The 21777-nt window shown below is 43.3% G+C and overlaps 1 long non-coding RNA gene across 1 annotated transcript in view; it reads right to left on the reverse strand.

Annotated features, from left to right (window-relative positions):
* LOC129145652 (uncharacterized) overlaps positions 1-20896 on the reverse strand; it is a 45891-nt gene extending 24995 nt beyond the window's left edge. The window contains exons 1-2 of the long non-coding RNA XR_008551515.1: positions 20869-20896; positions 12565-12698 (exon numbers count right to left, since the gene is read on the reverse strand). This is a non-coding gene — a long non-coding RNA (uncharacterized LOC129145652). The remainder of the gene's footprint in view (positions 1-12564; positions 12699-20868) is intronic.
* Between the last annotated feature and the right edge of the window lie 881 nt (positions 20897-21777).

Here is a 21777-nt window from a genome sequence, read left to right on the forward strand (position 1 = left end):
TTGATTGTCAATAAAGAATTGACTTTTTGATCGAGTGCCAAATCAGGTACTCATCAGCGTATCCAGGCTTCTTGTTAGTGGGCTGATGAACAAGAAAATGCTTTAAGTCATCTAAGTTCTATTATAATCTTCATATAGAAAGGAGCAGGAAGAGAAAAAGGTATAAACCCTCTTTAGGGCCTCCCCTGGTGGCACAGGTGGTTGAGCACCACACTGTGAAGCTGTCTGCAGCCACTGAAGCACCTGTTCTATCCCGGCCGGCCGGTGAGGGTCCCATAAGGAGCGGCAGACCTCTCCTGTCAGGCCCGCTGCTCCCCTCAGCAGTGTATTTTGTCAGTCTGCCTGTTCTGTTCCCCTCTCTGTCTCTGGTGAATCCTCTCACCCTCCCACGCATCTGGCCTGTGCCCTGGTTCTTGTATAAATAAATGAATTTTAAAAATAAATAAATAAACCCTCTTTAAGTTAGAAGAAAAAGTTTGTTAGATCATTTGTGTAAGTTGAGCTGTAGAAGAAGGCAATGATGATAAAGAATATCTCTTTCTTATAGTGATTAACACAGCACTGACTTGGTAACTGGGAAAATATATACTGGCATATGAGATCCTGGGCTGAACAGCACCTGGCTTTCCAGATCTGAGACAGGCAGGTTATGTGAAAGATCATGTTCCATTGAATCAAGGATCACAAGATTCTACACACACCCCGGAATCAGCTGCTATGGAGAAGTCTGGGGTCAGCACACTTAACCAAATTAAAGGTTCCATGTTTCCCCTTATGGGTTATTGTTGATTGCTTGGAAAGCTAATATTTCCAGCCCATTAACTTTAAATTCATTCCACTCCAAGGTGTTATTTTGCATGGCCAGCACTCCTGTGTTACCCCTGGCACAGCTGTTGATTTCTCTGTAATTAAAATCTTTGTGGGGAGAGCAGAAAGCTGGCCTTTTACATCATTTTCTCATTAGTTTGGATTTTTGTTCCTATTGGATCATTGTTTAGGCTTGTCACAGGGAAACTTTCATTAGGATCTTTTGGCGGCAGTGTTATTTTTACAGAGATGAAATTTAGAAACCTAAAAGATATTGCCTCATCATTTCCAATTGATAAAAAAGAGAGAGAGAGAGCTGCTATTAAATGCAAAAACCTTTAAGGATGCCGTTGCTGCTGTATTTGCTATTAGATCTTCACCTTTAGGTAAAGACTCTTTTGCTTGAGAAAACTTTTCAAATATTAAGACAAAAGTTTAAGAATCTGTTGAGTTTTCTATTAGGTATATAGTGCCACAAACTCAAGAATGTAGAAGTTCCTCCCTTGTTGATTTCTTTCCTTGGTTTTACACCTTTGTCTTAACTGTAGACACTAAGAAACAACTAAAAGTTGCTGCTCTGCAGCCATAGCAATATTTTAGACTCTTATAGTTTTTGACCTGAGCCATCTCTTTCCGTATTCAACTTACCAGTCCTTGTTCGGATGATTGTCTAGAACGTGTCTATTATCTATAAAATGCATGCCCACATCACTATGTACACATGCTGATCCCTTATAGAAGTTTTAGCCATTTGTGTTATGGCTAAGTCAAGCTGAACAGAGTAAAGAGAGCTCTTTCCCCTCTTAATTCTGCTCTGGACTAACCTTTATCACCCAGACATTTGGGGAAGCCTGGTACCAGGCTTTTATATGTAGCTAGATCATACCAAGCAGCCATAAATAAACTCAGGCTGCTGACACCACCGTGGACATCAGGATCAAAAGAGGAAATTGCCTGGAAACTAAGCCTGATTTTAGATAAGCAAACTTTAGCCTTCCTTTTTTGTCGTTGTTGTTGACATTAGTTTTACTCAAGTTTCCTCTCATACTGCCTGCACCTACTTACAAACCAGATTGTAGTCTCTGGAAAACAGCTACCACTGGGTCTTGGAAAGCACGTGTGTTTTGAAACTGTAAAAGTTCAATGACTTCCTATCGCCTATATCACAAAATAAACACAGAGAATTCATCACTTTGATAAAAGAAGGAAAAGTGTGTGCTAATAATTTCTCATGCATCAGAAGCTGGCAAACCATACCATTTAAATGTATTAAGCAAACATTACATGCTACCAATGGCCAATTAAAAATGACTGCTTGCAATAGAGGGTAAATGCCCCTCTTCGGAGGTCTGCTTAATGTTATGACTTGAGCTTCTGTGATTAGTTTCTTTAACACATGCCTGTTCTGAGAAGTTGATGGAATGGTCCTGCTGTTTTGGTCCTAACTTATTAAAAACAGTCTATGACCTTCCACATTTGCAATAGAGATAAAGTGGGTACCTTGAAACAGGGTTATAAATCTGCAATGTTATGAAACAGATGGGCTCAAATGATGAAAAATGAACACTATACCTTGTCAACAATTCAGAAACAGAAAGGAAACAATCTTACCCCTCCATACTGAGTAATTTCTAGAAAGTCATAAAACTACAGAGATAGAGACCACTGTGCATAATTAATCCTGAATGAGCTCTCTCAGCTAATCCGGTCAAGCTTCTTAATTCAAAGTTAAGGAGACAGGTCCAGAGTGATAAAGCCAGTGGTCAGTGCTCATGCAAAGTGCAGAGGTGGTACCTCAATCCCTACTCAAAAGCTTTTTCTCTACATTGTTTCACTCCTGCATTCACAAGTCCAAATTAGTTAACAAACTCTGACCTGGTGGTCATAATCATTTTTCCAAAGTATTTCCAGTGATCAAAACCTCCTGCATTTCAGATTTAAATAGTAACAGTGATGATCGAGACATACACTTCCACTTCTCAGCAGGTTTCCAATTTGCAATAATATTGATCATTAAAAATACAGACTTGGAGCTTTGCTTTAAAAACAGCAGTTATTGTCCCAAAACATGAGTGGATCAAGAAGATGTGGTACATATACACAATGGAATACTACTCAGCAATCAAAAAGAACAAACTAATGCAATTTGCAGCAACATGCATGGAACTAGAAGTGGTTATGCTAAGTGAAATAAACCAGAAGGAGTAAGATAAGTACTGGATGGTGTCATTTGCATGTGGAATATAAAGAAAGCAAACACAGTGTCAGACCACGAGAAACTTAACCTGAGCCTTTCTATTTTTTTCTTTTTGTTGACATTAATTTTACTCAAGTTTCCTCTGGTACTGCTTGCACCTACTTATAAACCAGAACGGAGTCTCTGGAAAACAGCTACCACAGGGTCTTGGAAAGCACATGTGTTTTGAAACTGTAAAAGTTCAATGACTTCCTATAGCCTATATCACAAAATAAGCATGGAGAATTTATTGCTTCGATAAATGAAGGAAAAGTGTGGTTACCTTGAAAGCTGACCATACAACTGAGGTATACCAGAGAGAGATGAGGATGTTGTGGGTGGCAGGTCAAAGGTATGTCATTTAAAAAATTAAAATAGCATTTATTATTCACCATAGAAAGATGAGAGCTTAACCTACAATTCAATTCTTCTTTTAGCTGTCCTTTAAGACATTCTTGTCTATCAAAGTCCATTTTCTTATGGAAACAAGTCGGGACCAACTCTTACTGCTGACATGCTGAGGCTCAGTGATCACTGATAACAACTGTATGAAATTTAGGCGACACCAGTTGTTTGCAGGCCTCTGAGTGCTACTGAAAATTACTTCCAGGCAGAGCTGAAGGCAGAGCTGAAGGTCTGATAATTGCCAAAGCCGGGCAGAAACAGGCCACAATGGGAAAGCAGAAGGTGGTCTCAGCAGGGAGGATGCTGCTGTGGCATCAGGATGTGCTGAGAAGGCAGTTATTGTCCCATGTGGAATCTTGCAGCAGGCGCTCAGAGAAGTGGGAGGGGTGTGCGGGGAGGGCAGAGCAAATGCAGGATGGCACCTGCACAAGTGTCTCTGCAGTGAGGGATTCTCTGTCTTAGGGGGAGTATTAGCAGGAATATTAGCAGGAGTAATGTGGGGTAGATTTAGCAGGAGCCTCGAATGCCCCCAGGGCTAGCTTGAGTTTCTAGTTCTTCTGTGATCAGTCAGAAGCAAGAAGCAACTAGAGAGTTTTGTTGTTTGCCCTGTTGTTTTTTTCTGCCCAGGGGTTTCGAATCTGAATAGTGCCTCAAATCAGACTTCAAGCAATAAGCTAACAGCATGAGTTGCTATAAAAGTCAATATAAAAGGTTAAGATACAAAAGATATCCTCCTGTTCCTTCTAAATGAAAATAGAAATGTAGCACAAGGAAGTCAAAGGTGAGAGGCTTTATTTTCTGCTCTTGAACTCCAGAGCTAGACTGTTTCAAAGATGGTGGGTGACAATTAATGCAACTGGATGAAGGGAAAGAAAGAGTAAGGACAAGTTCAAATGGAAAAATAGTATGATGTCATCTAACGATAAAACAACTGGGTTTTCATTTCCATGTCTCCAGCCGCCAGGGATCTGGGGAAACTCATATAAGGGCACAGATTTGGCAAGGAGAGGTCTGGCTAGGTGCAGTGAACCCCAAGCTGGTAGGACTGAAGCTGGAGTCAGAAAACCAGAGGTCCTGCTCAGAGGTTAACCTCATTGGCCATGGGTGAAAAGGACTTAGCTTTTTAGGAGCTGGGCTTCCAGGACTGTAAAATGAGGGCGTGGATCAGACATACCCTAATGTTCTTTTCAATAATAAAATTGTAAAATTCATAATGGTATGTAACTCCATGAACTCTTTGCTGGGATGAGCTCACTAAAGAATATCTGGTGAAAATAAAATGGCAGAACAGAAAAGCAACATTTTATGTTTTCAACGATACTTAAATCAAGGGGATTACAGTATAGCTTAAATTTAATAATGTTAAGCAAATTAGGCAGAATTTAGGAAACAATTTTCAGGAAATGAAGTCTTTCCTAGATAGTAAAAACTTTGTGAGTTTTATCTGAAGTTTCTTTCATGCTTGCCATTTTAAAAAAGTAAGAGATCTTGGATATATACATTTTTTTAATTCTCATACTGCCTAGGAAGTAGTTCCTTTTTTTCTTTTTCTTTCTTTTTTAAGATTTATCCATTGGGCCTCCCCTGGTGGCGCAGGTGGTTGAGTGCAGCACTGTGAAGCTACCTGCAGCCCGGGAGCGCGGGTTCGATTCCCGGCCGGCCAGGGAGATACCCACATGGCACGGCAGACCTCTCCTGTCTCTGCTGCGGCTCCCTTCAGCAGTGTGTTTCAGTCAGTCTGCCTGTTCTGTTCTCCACTCTGTCTCTGGTGAATCCTCTCACCCTCACGCGAATCTGGCCTATACCCCGGTTCTTGTATAAACAAATAAATGAATAAATAAATAAATCTTAAAAAAAAGATTTATCCATTTATGCATACAAGAGCTGGGGCACAAGCCAGAGATGCGGGTGGGGGGTGGGGTGTGTGTGTGCGCGCGCGCGCGTGTGTGCGTGTGTGTGTGTGTGTGTGTGTGTGTGTGAGAGGAGAGAGAGGATTCATCAGAGTCAAGGCAGGAAACAGAACATGCAGACTGACAAAACACACTGCTGAGGGGAACAGCAGGCGAGACAGGAGAGGTCTGCTTTACCATGTGGGTTTCTCTGGCTGGCAGGGGATTGAACCCACGCTGCAGAGGCTGCGGATTGCCCCATAGTGCAGTGCCCAACCCCTCGTGCCACCAGGGAGGCCCAATCTTGGATATTTTCAAGTCCTATTTCTTCATCATGTAAAACTAAAGACACAGTTATTACATATAGATAGCACTGTACTATTAAGCAATCCTGATAAAAAAAACGAAAAGGATTTCGATACTGTATTTATAGCTTTCAGGGAGAAACGATTTGTCATAAAAATAATCTGACAGTATTCTTCGTAACTTAGAAAATCCCACAATAATTATACCAATTTGCACAATGATTTACATTTTTTGCACTCACAGAGCCAATGCTTAGTTCTCACAGTGACCTTGTCAGGTGGGTCTTTAGTCCCCACCTCTCAGATGAGGACACAGAGACTCAGAGACAGTAAGTGACTTCCTGAAGGTCAAAGAGCTAAAGCTGCAGAATTGTGGCAACAATTCTGTTGTCAAACCCAGGTCTGCTTCTTTTTTCACTTTTTTTAAAATTTTATTTATGTATGCATACAAGAACTGGGGTGTAAGCCAGAGGTGCAGGTGGTGAGAGGATCCACCAGAGAGAATGGGGAGCAGAACAGGCAGATCCACTGAAATACACTGCTGAGGGGAGCAGGGGGAGAAACAGGAGAAGTCTGCTGCGCCCTGTGGGTTGCTCCCTGGCAGGCCAGGGATCTAACTCGGCTGGCCATAGCTTGAGAACACTGTTTTTAACCCCTGCGCCACCAGGGAGGCCTCTCTTTTCACTTTTACTAAAATTATTGCCCTTAAGCTGTGAGCTCCACGGGGCAGGGAGTTTGAGTTCTTGCTCAGGCACTCAGTAAGATTTTATTGAATGTAATATTTATTATATTACTATTAATCCTAGTGGTGTGGCTGGTTCAATCATCATTCCAAAAGACACCAGTATTTTGGGAATGGCACATTGTAATGTACTACTAGTTTGTTTTTTCCCCCATGATCTTCATCTCTGCATTCTTTTTTTTTTAAGATTTATTTATTTATGCATACAAGAACTTGGATTCTGCTTTCTTAAGCTCTGAAGTTTTCTTTTCTTAAAGATTTATTTATACAAGCACTGGGTACAGTCAGAAGCGGGGGAGGGTGAGAGAATTCACCAGAGCCAGAGTGGGGAACAGAACAGGCAGACTGATGAAATACACTGCTGAGGGGAGCAGCGGGCAGCAGGAGAGGCCTGGGCGGCAGGAGAGGTCTGCGCGCCATGTGGGACCCTTGCCGTTGGCTGGGGATCCAACCAGCGCTGAAGAGGCTTTGTAACCCAGCGCTCAACCGCTGCGCCACCAGGGGAGGCGCTGAAGTTCTTTTCTTATGTCTGCCTTAGTTTCTCAAATAATGGTCTTCCTTTTCATCCAAGACCCACTGTCATGTGGCAGAAGGAGGGAAAATATATGGAGGAAACCTTAGCATAAATCAGAAAGAACTTCATCCACTGGACTGGGGACAGTACTTCTAACTGGGCAATTTAGGAAGTTTCTTGAGAGGGTGACCCTCACATTGCCGGGGGCATTGAGAGGTTGTTTGGTTTGATTGTAATGTATGTCACAAAAAAGGATATGAAGCCAGAGAAGGCAGGACAGGCTATGATGGGGCAAGAGCCCACAAAAACTACTGTCCACTGTTCAAATGCAGGTGTTCTTGCTTTCTGGATAGAGATTCAAATTCAGTCCTCATAAATAAAATTTACTGAAAGTAACAGAAAGAAAACAAAAATAATAGTTGGCATTTTTTTCATTGCTTACTATGTTCCAGGAAAGCTAATATTAATACATAGGTAGGTAGGTATTAATGATTTACATGAACAATCACATTTAAAATAGAAATCTTTCTTTATTCCATTTTTAAAATGAGTACCTAGAGTAAAGTAAAAGAGAGCAGGGCATGGACAGTAAAACAGGCCCTGTCAGCATTCTTTTGCCCCAGATCCAGCAATTTCTGAAGGCAATTCCATTTCTGGACAGACTGACACTTGTGTTTAATAGCCTCAGTGATTCACAGGTTATTATTTTAGTAGCTAAAGATCAGAAGCAGCCCAAATGGCTACCAAGAGGAAACTAATAGTAAAAATAGAAAAGCATGGACTCTTCTTACAAAGGATCTCTGTGGACATTGTAAAGAAAAAGTCATTTAGATGATTTAGGAAGTTGCTGGATTAATTATCAAAAGGGAGCTTCAGACACACCTCTTTGGCAAACAAAGGAAGGCTCTTCAATACCCACAATGTTAGGTATATTTAATTATTACAAAGTCTTTTAGTTTTGACCATGAGTGTCCTGGGAAGGCTTTGGAGTATTGCCTCAGCTACAAGGAATGATTAGAAACCCGTTGGGACTATCACCTGTTGGCGGGTGCATATGCATCCTGGCATTGAAGTAACAGAGCTAGTAAAATCTTCAGCTGACACAGTTCTAAAGGTCTCCACAAATCTGAGGGTTCCTCATAAAGGGCAGAGTGTCAGCACTTCTCTGACACTGTCAGCACTATTGACAGTGACTTCCTACTGGAGTATTATGGCTTTCCCTTTTGAATATCTCTGTTTCTGTAGGACCCAGAACCCAACAACCCTCTAAGTGAGGAAGGAGATCCCTTCATTGTTTGACTTTTGTGGGAGAAGTTATTGGAAAATCTCTTAGGTAATCCTAATTTAATTTTATCTGTACATAAAAATAAGAAATAAAAAATGTTAAGCAGGCTATAGTATCACAGATTGAAAATGATCACTCCCCTCTGAGAAAACCAGGTTGCAACAAGTAAGAGGCAAAGATGTACATGGGCTGGAGGGAAGCTTGGAAAAATGGGCTCTGTTGGAGGTAATGCTTCAGAATCAAAGTGCTGTCCTGATTTCTACAGAAACGCGTATAAAAAATAGAAACAAACTTTAGTTATGATGAAATGGGAGGCTCATTCAAAGCATAGTGTTCCAGAACATCCTGATAATGACCTAGGTGCTGCTGGGCTAAACATGCAGCATTAACTAAAATTATTGTAGCCATGCCACTCAAAGAAGAAAAGTCTTGGAGAGAGTCAAGGAAGACATCCATGAATTGACTGATTAAGAAAGCCTTGGGGAGGTAACTAAGGCAGTCACAAAACTGATCTGCAGTCAAGAAAAGTGCTGCATTAATTTTTCTGTAGTCATGTACCTAAATTGGTCATGCTATTGAATCACCACTGGCTGGATGATTTTGAAAGAATTGCTAAGGATGTTCCCAGTGTATGTCTTGTCAATGGCATAATTCTTGCAAGGCTGTGAAGATGGGGCATGAACAGAAATCAAAGCCTCCAAGCTCCTGCCCTCTTCAACCCCACAAGTAGTTGGTAGGATCTTTGGGTCATTGGTTATTCTCATGATGCTTTTTGTTGCTGGAAAAGAAGACTAAGGTGGTAGTGAAAACTTTCGGGTTTTGTTTGTTTATTTCTGATATAGGGAAAATTAGCCCATCTCTCCAGTGACAGGGCAGACAATTCCAAGGACTCATATTCATGAACTTTGCAAAGCCTTGACTTTTACTAATTCTTGATCTTCAGGAAAAATAAAGAAAATAAATGAAATTCTAAAACTAAAATCAGTAGTGCTTTCATAGATACTCAACTTCACTTTTCACTTTGCCAAAGGTGTTTCATTAGCTTTAAAGACAATGAAGTCAACTACTTTTGGGGTTCTATCAGTATTCACCTTATGCGTTAAGTTACCAGCTGCAGCATGTTTTTAAGACCCTCACCCCAGTCTCCATTGCGAGTTGAGATGGACAAGTACTACAACACACACCCAGGGTTATCAACAAGTGTAAGGAGCTCCCCCATAACATTCTACTAGGCAGTTGTGAATGTTCTCCAATGCAGAATTTGAGTCCTTTGGAAAAAGATGACACTCAAACTTTGATTAGAAAAACAAAAAAACAAAGCTTTTCAGATCCTAGGCATTGACCCTGGAATCCATGTTTTCTAATTTAAAAAACACAAGTCATCTTCCCTTGACCATTGGTCGAACATGTTTTATCAGGCTATCTTTAGCCAGGGATTCTTAAGAATTCCCCAGAAACAGAAGGTATTAGGAGCCAGGTTGTTAATCTTACTTATTATGATATAGACCTTGAGAATCCCTAAAATTGCCCCAAAAGGTTCATCAATGTGTTTGCACACATATAAGTCATTTTAAATGACTGACCTCCCATAAGCTTTCTCTATCACCAAAAGAGAACTAGTCGATTACTGGATTTGTCATTTTCCCACCTAATCCTACTAACAAAAATTTAATAGACCAGTTGAAATATCAGAAGGAATATTTCATTTCATTCTAGTCACAGAATTTAGTCAAGTACCTTCAGGGATCTGAATTTTCCTCACATTTATAAGGCAATCTTCAGCTTTAGGGAAATTGGACCCAGACCACATGTCAATCAAATAATTACACTGAAATCTCTGCAGCCATGTCAGTAGCATTGACCTCACCAGAGTTGACTACAGATACCAGATGTATCATTTTGTATCCCTTTGTTTCTTTTCTCTTTAGATTCTTTGGCTTGCTTTGCAAAAATTGTTTAATTCCACTCAAAAAATCTGCAGCCAGTGCAGGGGATCAACATATGACTTAGTCCTATTGTGATGATCTATACCCTACTAAGATACTACTCATGGGGATGCCAGACTTATAATAACTATTTAACTAATATACAATTCTCCTGTGTATACAACATAATAGCTGGAGACTTTCAGAGGATAGCTAGATACTTGAAAAGTGAACAGAATAAGGACTTCTCAAGAGAACTACATGAAGTGGTCTGACTTAACGTAGAACATTCATAGAGCATGGACTATTATTCCAACAGTAGAGACATAATTGAATGAGAGAAAATGGATGAAATTTGTTTCTAACATAGGAAGATATTGTTAGTAACATTGCAAATGCGCTTCAGTCTCCCCCCAAAAAAATTAATTCAAATTGACCAGCAAGGATTATCACAGATAATCATCTAACCCTTGATTTGTCTTGGCTACATGGGGCATGAGGTGTCATAACTAACAGTCCTGTTGCACCTATATAAATACCATTAGCTGGGCAGGGAATTCTGGGACTACAATGAAGGAAAATTCCACCTGTCTCTCGAACACAGACCCTGCTGTATCATGGGTCTTGCTTTCATGGCCTAGATGCATTCATCTAGTTTCCTGACTTCTCTGTCATTTTAATGAATAATAATCATTTTGCTTTGGTAATTGTCTGTATTTTAGCAGATGTGAACTGTCCTGAATCTTAAATGCTACTAGACAACCACTGCAGCATCAGATGACTCACCCACTCTATCACAAAAAGGAATGTAAGGAAGGGCCTTATTCTGTGGGGAAAATAAATACATACAAGGACTCATTCTCGCTCTTTTTTCCTTCATGATTATCTCCAGTTTCTTAGTGAGCCTTAAAAATTATCTTTTTTTAAAACTCCAGTCACAGAAGGCAATCTATTTACATTGAGATCCATGAAGATAGGTATGGATAGTCCTCCTGTGACTGAAGAAATTTGTGAGTATCACAAATATACATGAATGGATTAATAAATTATAATTCCTTCTCATTTATGAAGCATTTTCACATGTATTAGTCCATGCTATCCTCACCAGAAAAGCTAAATTTGCAGCAAAACAAATTGAGGTGTGAAGACATTAAGTGTCTTACATTAAGTAAGACATTAAGAAATAAAGTTGAGGCCACTCAATGAATAGTGGACCTACAATGCATGACATTTCCTCTCTACCACAATAAAGATAAGGGTTCTCAAGCAAGGGAGCCTTCTTGATACCAAGGCGTTGAAAGCATAAAGTCCATCTGTCATAATGATCACAGAAAAGAAAAATCATCTTTGGAAATAGGGTAATTTCAGTGTGTTTGTTAATATGGAAAACTGGAAAGAGTTTCCTAAAATTATTATATAATGTTGTTCTCCTACTTCTGGGTATACAACCAAAAGAATGAAAGTAAGATCTTAAATTGATATTTGCACCTACATGTTCATCGCAGCATTAACCACAATAGCCAAGAAGTGGTAATAACCCAAATGTTCATTGTCAGATGAATGAAGAAAATATGGTGCATATATATATATATATATATATATATATACAAGGGAATATTATGTAGCCTTGATAAAGAAGGAAACTCTATCAGAAGCAACAACCTGAAAGAATCTTGAGACCATTATGCTAAACCCAAAAAAAGCTAGTCACAAAAGAATAAATCATATCTGATTCCATTAATAATAAGTATTAAAAGCAATCAAGAACATATTAACAGAATGATGATGATTGACAAGGGCTGTGGGGAGCAGGAGAGAGAGTAAGTTCTTAGTGAGTATACAGTTTCAGTTTTGCAAGTGAGAAAGTTGGAGAGATTTGTTGTGCTGCCATGTGAATATACTTAACACTACTGAATGGATACCTAAAAATGATTAAAGATGGTAAATTTAATGTGAGTTTTTAAGATCAGTAACTTAAAAAAAACTAAGCAAACAAAAACTTACAACAGTTAATGTCTGTGCCCCACATTAAAAAAATAACTCATCCTCATGGAATCACACAGGGTATTAGTCCACTATGCTGATGATACCATTACGATAGGCTATTGTGAGCAAGAAGTAGCAAACATTCTGGACACTTTAGTAAAATAGTTACGTGCCAAAAAGAGTGATACCTAGCAACGTTTAGTCTTTCTAGTTCAGAGATCTTTTGAAATCTGGGACACATCAGAATATGATTTCCAAAATGGTCTGAAATATAAATTGCTGCAACCTGTCCTCCTTCTCAGCTACCAGCCATAAGAACAGGGATTTGCCTTGAGGGTACTGAAAGTAGCATATATCACTTTTACGGCCCGTATATGACACTGTATGCATACATGCATCTACGTGCATAGATGTGTATGCACATATATGTGTATATACATATGTGTATAAATATAAACATTACGCTCTACCTTATAAGCCATAAAGCTGCCAGTTGTGATTGGCTCTGGGCACGAGAAGTCTTTCCAGCTGGTGCAGTGTAAGCACTTTCCAACTCAATAGCTGCATACCATATGCTGGGAGCGGTGTTGTAAATAGAGCACATCTGGAACAGCAATTATGATTTGAGTCACCACCTTATTAATTTCAGAAAAATTCCTTTTTATTTTCCAAGACCAAAAATAAAGTTAAAAGGGAAGATTATAAGAAATAGCACCTCCACTGATTTCAAGGTTCGAAGATGACATTAATGTCTATCATTCACCCAGAAAAGTGATATTGCTTTTGGTTGACTCTTTTGACGGGGAAGGATGGTTCCAAGTGCTTCCTCTTGGCACTTGCATCAAAATAGTCTTTATTTCATCAGTTAGTAATGTTTATATACTACTAGTAGCCATGTATTTTGTTAAAATCTGTATGTATAAATGGAGGAAATAGCCAGGTTATGTTTGAGAGCTGCTCTGTGTACTATGAGACAATCTCAAGCCAAAACTGTCACCAAAGCTCCATAAGCCCAGACTGTACAAGTTTATGTGATAAGCCTTAGTTAGCTAAGGAGAATAATCTCCGAAAAGTCTAAATACATAGCAACTTTAGTTGCAGCAGAAATATCTACATAATAAACTTCCTTAAATGCATTCCACAGTAAGGGACTCCAGAAATTGCGTGGGAAACCATGCCTCTCTCCTCTGATAAGTCAAATTAGGCTGCTGTGTTTGCTAATTCTGACATTTTAGAAACTAGTCTCTTGCCCTTCTATTTCAATTGAAGGATCCCCATTTATCCTGTAGCTGTTTTTTCTTTAATTAATTAATTTATTTATACAAGCACTGGGTACAGTCAGTCAGAAGCGCAGGAGGGTGAGAGAATTCACCAGAGCCAGAGCCGGGAACAGAATAGGCAGACTGATGAAGTACACTGCTGAGGGGAGCAGAGGGCACAGCAGGAGAGGTCTGCACGCCATGTGGGACCTTCGCCTGCGATTGGCCGGGATCCAACCGGAGCTCCAGAGGCTGCGGGCAGCTTTGCAGCCCAGCACTCAACCGCTGCGCCACCAGGGGAGGCCCTATCCTATAGCTGTTGTCAGAGTTCCCTGCAGGAAAGGTCAGGCCTTTCTGATCACCCCTCCTAGCCTACTGCCTGCTCCAGTAACCCTGCCTGTCTTAGCTCTGCTGAAGCTCTCTGAAGGTCCCATTCAGGCTTTGCATCATCTGCATTGAATTTAATAAGTCCATCTCAACAGCAATATTTTCTGCCTTCATCCTTAGGAAAGAGGAGGGGGCGCTTTCTCTTTTTTGGACAAGTAAGGTGCAATGAAGCTTAAATTGGGGGCGCTTTGATTAATCTAAATTCCCCAGTATCCACATTCCAATTCTCAGCTTCCCTTGCTCTCAACCAGTCTCTAAATGTCATGTAATATACCAGGAAAGAATATGAATTTAACTTATTTTGTCAGGCTGGACTCTATATCTGATTTTTCATAATCTGTGAAACACAAAGAGATACTACTCTCTGAAAGCACTCACAGAAGGCCCCTGGTTCTCTGCTCTTTTTTTTTTAAGTTTTTTTTTTATTTTTATACAAGAACTGGGGTACAGGCCAGAGGCGGAGGAGGTTGACAGGATTCACTAGAGACAGAGTGGGGGCGCAGAACAGGTGGATCTACTGAAATATACTCTGAGGGGAGCAGCAGGCGAGACAGGAGAGGTCTGCCTCACCATGTGGGTATCTCCCTGGCCAGCAGGGAATCAAACCCACGCTGCAGAGGCTGTAGACAGCTTCACAGCACTGTGCTTAATCTGCTGCACCACCATGGAGGCCCCTGGTTCTCTGCACTTAATTGAAGTGAGAATTTAAAGCCCAGAATGTTATAATCTTTCTTCAAATCTCTGTGGAAATCAGAAAGAACCAGCTCACCCTCTACTCCTTGCATTCCCTCCATTCTGCCCATTCACCAGCCTCTCAGATTCTGCCAGCCTTGCATTTGGGGACTTTTATTCCTGAGGCTAACTTAGGTCACGCTTGCTGTTGCCATGTCCCATTTTCCATTGATAACTGGATTGTCCCTACACAAACAAAAAAGGACCATAACCAGTCCTAGTCTCCCCAGTCAGGTTTAGTTGCTTGCAACTATTTTGAAACTAACCAGAGAGTGAGGCAAGGTACAATTGCAGGAATTAAAAAAATATTGTAAGAGTCAGAAAGATTAAGGGAGAGAGAAGGAAGAAATGGAGACAGGGAAGAAAGGAGAAAAGATGAAAGAAGGGAAGGATCTGGGCTTCCCTCATGGTGGAAGGGGTTAAGCCTCAGCACTCTGAAGCTATCAGCAGCCTCTGCAGCAAAAGTTTGATCCCAGGCCAGGGAGCTGACCCATATCCGGCGCAGCAGACCTCTCCTGACTCACCTGCTGCTCCCCTCAGCAGTGTGTTTCAGTGGATCCACCTGTCCTGCTCCCCACTCTGTCTCTGGTGAATCCTCTCACCTCTCCGCACCTCTGGCCTGTCCCCCAGTTCTTGTATGCATAAATAAACTCTTAAAAATCTTTTTTAAAAAGGGGAAGGAGGGCCTCCCCTGGTGGCGCAGCGGTTGAACGCTGGGTTGTGAGGCACCAGTTCAATCTCCGGCCACCAGCGAGGGTCCCACAAAAAAAAAAAAAAAGGGGGGGGGAGGATTTTAGGTCAGGTAAGAGAGGCAAAATGAAGTGAGAAGTCTTTGCCAGGTCATTTTGCCTCTCTCACCTAACCTAAAATCCTTTCCCCTCCCCCCTTTTTTTTGTGGGACCCTGCTGAGAAGGCTGTCAGGGGAATTAGGGACTTGAGACCACAAAGTCTACACCCATACCCTGGCAGCAATATTTCAGATGGCCAAGAGATGAAACAACCCACCCACAGATGAAAGGACACAGAAATGTGGTATTTACATATAATAGGCTATTCTCAGCTTTTAAGAGGAAGATTCTGCTTGAGGCTCCAGGGATGAGCCTTGAGGACATTATGCTAAGTAAAATAAGTCAGTTGCAAGAGGACAAATGCTGGCTGAATCTATTTATATGAGCTATCAAGAACAGTTAATGACACAGGAAGAGAAAACAGAATGGTGGTTGCTGGGAACTATAGTGGGAGGGAAATGGAGACTTGATGTTTTCAATGGGTATAGAATTTCAGAAGAAAAACTTCCGGATGCGGACTCAGCAGTGTAAATACACTCAATACTGCGAAGTGGATATTTAGAAATGGTTAAGATGCTACATGTTATGTTATGTATATTTTACCACAATTAAAATGTTAGATTCACAAAGTCCTTTGCCTGAGCTGAGGTCAGGGGAGAAGGCAGTGTCATTGTCACTGTTATAGCTACATTTTGTCACTCACAAAGTGACTGAATCGGCTGTGAAGAAAACTCCAAGGTCTCAAAGATTATGCCTCCAGGCAGAAAGCTGAACAGGCAGAAGCTTTTGCATCTCTGGCCATCAAAACCCTGTTTGACTATTTCTGATAGCCAGAAACTCAAACCAGGCTCCAGACACTATTGCAAGGAATACAGGAAGATTCCCTACCACAGGGTTAAATGGACTTTAATTGCAATCCATTATATCCACTACAGGGGGGAAAATGGTTTTCTATAATGAAAAAATATTTTCAATGCATTTCAGGATTTCTAGTTCTTGGAAGAACTTTGGCAATTAACTTGTGAAACTTCCCTGTCCCCCTGAAAGCTACACAGAGAAATAATGTTGTGGAGCAGAGGGGGTGTGAAACTAAACACAAAATTCCCACAAACTGCATTTTCTATAATACCAGATGATGTAGAAATCCCTCCCCACCACCACAGATTAAAGTGCAAGAGGTATTATCGCAGGCAGAGGCTGCAAGAGAAGCATCCTGGGAAGCTAGTGGGGCCAGATTTTGACATTTTTTAAAAAATATTCATTTACTTATGCGTACAAGAACTGGGGTACAGACCAGAGGCATGGAGGGTGAGAGGATTCACCAGAGACAGAGCAGGGAGCAGAACAGGTAGATCTGTTATAGGGCAGCCCCGATATTGAACGGGTTGCCGGGCTGTGGGTCCTCACCCTCGCGCTTCAAAGGACTTATCAATACTCTACTGCAGGCACACACAAAAGGTTAATAAAAGGTTTATTTACAAGGGGAAAGGAAATAAGGAACATGTACAACTCAGGGAGAAAATAGGGAAATAAAGTCTTTAATGCGTCCTGCCCGATCCGCCGACCTGGAAACCCAAAGTCACTCTCAGAGCTGGCCGGACGCTGCGAGCTGGCGGAGAGCCAAAATGGGGGACCCCTTCCAAAGCCCACATGTCTGGCTTTATACCACACCTGACTGCTTAACCCCACCCTCAGGTCCCAGCCACCTTCCCTTTGGTGGTGATGGGATTTGGAGTTCCCAATGTCTTTTGGCTTTAGTCTGGAGTGGGGGGTGGAGTCTACAAAGCCTGTATGGAATTAGCTTTAGGACATCCTTTCCGCCTAACAGATCTACTGAAATACACTGCTGAGGGGAGCAGCAGGCGAGTCAGGAGAGGTCTGCTCCACCATGTAGATTGCTCCCTGGCCTGGGATGAAACTCTTGCTGCATCAGCTGGTGATGTAGCTTGATAACACTGCCTTTAACCCCTGAGCCACCAGGGAGGCCCAGATTTTGAGATCTTTAGAATATATTCAGTCCCAGATGGGAATAGCATCCTTGTGAGAAGGAGCTACAAAGCATGGGCTGAGACCCAACAGGGCTTAAGGATGAGAATCATCTTTAGCCAGAGGATATGGAAGGAAGGAGGCAGAGAAAAAAATAGATGAGCATTATTGTCTAGAGAGCCTATGGATGGCAGATCTCAGAGGCCTTGCATTCATCCCTGAAGGCAGTGATGTCTCTTGATGGTGGTTTTGAAGAGGCTTCTGAAGTGAGGAGTTGGGGGTGGGGGGTAATGTTGGACTGGTGGCAAAAGTCCTCCTGAGACATGACTGGGCTGCAGAGAGTGTGATCACACAGATGAAGAAGACACAAGATCACATAAGATCACTCTGACATAACAATTTCCAGCTGAAGGCAATTTGGTCATTCTGTTTGTCCCAACTGGAGAACACCCTGTTATTATAGAGGACAACCTCTGTAATAATTACCACCCCGAACGCATGTCAAAATCATGGGTGTCAGTGGAATCCAGTCTGTGGTTTAGGGACCACCTTCAGTTGGAACATGGTCTTCTAAGGAGGGACAGGGAAATGATGCCCCCTATATCTACTTTACTCTTTTACCTCTAAAAACCATATAGGTTAATTTTGACTTAAAGGAATTGTTAGGGGGAAAAGGCGGTCCCAAAGCAAATTCCATACAGGCTTTGTGGACTCCACCCCCACCCCAGGTCAAAGCCAAAGACACTGGGAACTCCAAATCCCATCACCACCAAAGGGAAGGTGGCTGGGACCTGAGGGTGGGGTTAAGCAGCCAGGTGGATACAAAAGGCAGACACGTGGGCTTTGGGGGCTCTCCATTTTGGGCTCTGGGCCAGCGTGGAGCCTCCGGCCAGCTCTGGGAGTGACTTTGGGTTTCCAGGTCGTCGGATCGGGTAGGACGCATTAAAGACTTTATTTCCCTATTTTCTCCCTGAGTTGTACATTTTCCTTATTTCCTTTCCTCTTGTAAATAAACCTTTTATTAACCCTTTTGTGTGTGTCTGAAGTAGAGTATTCATAAGTCCCTTTAAAGCGCGCGGGTGAGGACCCACAGCCAGGAACCCGTTTAATATCGGGGTTGCTCTATAACAGAATGATCAATAATGTCAAAATTAGAAGAAAAAGAGGGGTAGTGGCCGCAAAGGGGGTGGGGAAGTCCAGTGGGCTGCGGAGGGTCTCAGGAACTTTGGCAGTGGGTGTGGTGTGATGCCATCTCAGTGAAGAGGTGTGAACGCGTACAGAGCTGTACACCAACGCTACTGCAGTAATTTTGCAGTCTCTTTATATTATAAAGAGGGCTTCCCTGGTGGTGCAGAGGTTAAAGTCTCAGCACTATCAAGCTGTTGCCAGCCACAGCAGCATGAGTTCGATCCCTGACATGGTGCAGCAGACCTCTCCTGTCTCACCCACTGCTCCCCTCAGCAGTGCATTTCAGTAGATCTGTCTGTTCTGCTCCCCACTCTGTCTTTGGTGAATCCTCTTACCCCCTCACCTCTGGCCTGCACCTCAGTTCTTATATGCATAAATAAAATAAATCTTTTTAAAACTAAAGAAAGAGAACTTCTAATTTAAAAAAAGCTTTATAAATGGGGTTACCTTCCATGCCCTTCTCGTAACCTCATTCCCTGAGGTCTTTTGTTGACACCAACCGCTCTCTCACTCCCCTCCCACCCAGTGCCCACTGGTTTCTATAGCAGCGTTGCTTCCTTGTCTAGCAAATACAGGACTGGGGGCTGCTGCTCCATTTACCCAACTCACAGCACAGAGCCGTGTGAGCAAACCTCCAACCTCTGGTGTGTGAGCATAAAAAGAAACATGCCCTTCCAGGGCATAACCATTGTTTCCTCTCTAAAAAATGGGCTCTGTAGAGTCTTGGCTGTAGCATTTTCAAAAAGCCTTTATGTTTGGCATAAAAGTCCAAACAGCATTTCATTCTTGTGTATCTCAGAATTTGGATGGCAACAATATGCATGTGAACATACAGCTTTTTGCCAGAGACTTGTTTCCAAAGAGGGACCTGATCTTAACATCAATGTTTGGCATTTACTGCAACGTGGTAGCTTTTTGGGCACAAACTTATGTGGAAGGACAACAGAGAACTGGCAGATTCACACCAAAACAGATAAACCAACATTGAAATGATTGAAAAGAGCATCAGCCCTGATCTAGAAAGGGATTTGTTTGTTTCTTGCCCTATGTTTGTTTTAACTTTGGTTTCCTTAAAAGGGTTACCACAAGGAGGAATCTTCTACTCCCTGTATCTGCAGGAAAGGAGATCTGGTGCTTCTCTTTTTAAAACATGAAGGATGGAGCCTCCCTGGTGGCCCAAGGGTTAAGACGCAACCTATGGGGCTGTCTGCAGCCACTGCAGCACAAGTTCGATTCCCAGCCAGCCAGGGAGCAGCACACATGGCACGGTAGACCTCTCTTGTCTCACCCGCTGCTCCCCTCAGCAGTGTGCTTTGGTCATTTTGCCTGTTCTGCTCCCACCTCTGTCTCTGGTGAATCCTCTTGCCCCCCTCACCTCTGGCCTGTACCCCAACTGTTGAATACATATATAAATCTTTAAAAATTATAAAACTACTGTATCTAAAAAAAAAAAAAAAACATGAAGGATGGTTTTTAAATTAAAAAATGTTTGGCTTTACTAGTTTCATCAAACTGACTCGGAAAAGTTTTTCAGAGACATACGCAAAGTGGCTCATTTCCTAGCTCAAAGCCAAAATCCACCTTTGGAAATCCCAAACAGTCAGTTGTTCCAAAGCTCTCTCCTACCCAGCCTGGCAACAGAGGGCTCTTCCACACCAGACCTCCCTGCACTTGGGCAGGTGTTCTCCTTTCCAGGTTGGGAGGAGGCCAGGACTCCACTCCATCTAGAATATTCCAGAAGTGAACCTCTCACAAAGCATCATATTCTCAAAAGCCTGAAGGGGGCGTACAATTATATATGTGTGTGTGTGAAGCAGGCCAGGTGTGAGGGAATAATGGCAAGCTTTTTTTTATTTCAAAGTAAGCCAGGCACTGCACTGTACTTGCAAAAACCCTGAGGCAGAAAAATGTTCACCCTATTGACAGTGCTGAAAGAGCAGTATGAGCTAAAGCTATGGGTTTGTTATGGGGTTGGCTATGGATTTGTTTTGCTCTATGATGGCAGAGTTGAAAGAGGGCTCCAGAAGAGGCTACTGAGGTGCCACAAATGCCTGAGAACATTGCCTCAGGGTTCTCAGGCTCAGGAAACAATGGGGTTTATTGAACAAACAGGAAAAGGGCCTCCCTGGTGGCACAAGGGTATAAGACGCAACCTATGAAGCAATCCGCAGCCACTGTAGCACAAGTTCGATTCCCGGCCAGGGAGCTACCCACATGGCACGGCAGACCTCTCCTGTCTTGCCCGCTGCTCCCCTCAGCAGCGGATTTCAGTCAGTCTGCCTGTTCTGCTCCCCACTCTGTCTCTGGTGAATCCTCTCACCCCCTACACCTCTGGCCTGTACCCCAGTTCTTGTAGGCATAAATAAACAAAGAAATAAATAGAACAAACAGGGAAAACAAAGTTTCTAAGGCCATAGGTGGCTGGATATCTCACCTCAGATAGTGTCCACAGTGTCCAGAAGTCCCAAAGTGAAGGTCATTCCTCCAAGATGGCGCAGGCCAGCCAATGAGGGCTGGAGTGCATGGCAGCTGGGGGCACTCCCAGGGGCCACTGAGGGGACCCTGCAGCCGCCCCATCCAGTCTGAAGGTCAGGATGGCCAGCACCCCACGCTGGACCCGACAGCCCTGGAGGCAGCCGCTCTGGGAGCCGCTGCCGGATGACAGTGGCTCTTAAGGTGACCCAGACACAGTGCTGGCCGCCCGGCAACGTGCAGGGGGCCCCGGCGTGCCCAGCCCTGTGTGAGCGGCCGCCCCACACCACAGCAGCCCTTTGAGACGCCAGGTCCGGGGCCTCCGGCGCCCCTTTCTGGCGAGGTCAGAAGCAGGGCCGGAGGCAGGAGCCGCAGCCGGTGTGTGCCAAGCCCCGTGGCTTCTTCTGTCCTCCTCAGAGCACAGGGACAGTCGGCGAGAGTCCCCAGCCGCCACCTGCCGCCTTCTGTGCTCGTCCAGGTTCCCCGGCCGGTCCCTGACTGACTGGACCCCCTTCACTTCTACCGAACGACTGGACCACCTGAGGGCCAGCGAGACCCCCTGGGGCTGAGTTACCCCGAGGAGCTGCTGCCCACGGCTGCCCCTCCAGCTCGCGCCTCCTGGGCGCCTCTGTGGAGCCTGCGCAGAAGAGACAGAGGGAAGCGCAGCAGCAGGCCCAGCGGGTCCGGTCCGGTCCGCAGCCCTGTCAGCAGGCGGCCCGGGCCTGGGCAGCTCCCTGCAGGCCTGGGTGCTGCCCGAGGCGGGAGGGGGCAGCCAGCGGGAGCTCCCGGCCCCAGGCCCAGCAGCCCGACAGCAGCAGCTTCTGGTGCTTCAGGGGAAACAGCCACTGCTTTTCCAGCAGCTCCCAGCTCT

The sequence above is a fragment of the Talpa occidentalis genome, unplaced genomic scaffold (assembly GCF_014898055.3).
Source record: "Talpa occidentalis isolate TD23 unplaced genomic scaffold, MPIMG_talOcc4v2.1 talOcc4.13, whole genome shotgun sequence".
NCBI lineage: Eukaryota > Metazoa > Chordata > Mammalia > Eulipotyphla > Talpidae > Talpa > Talpa occidentalis.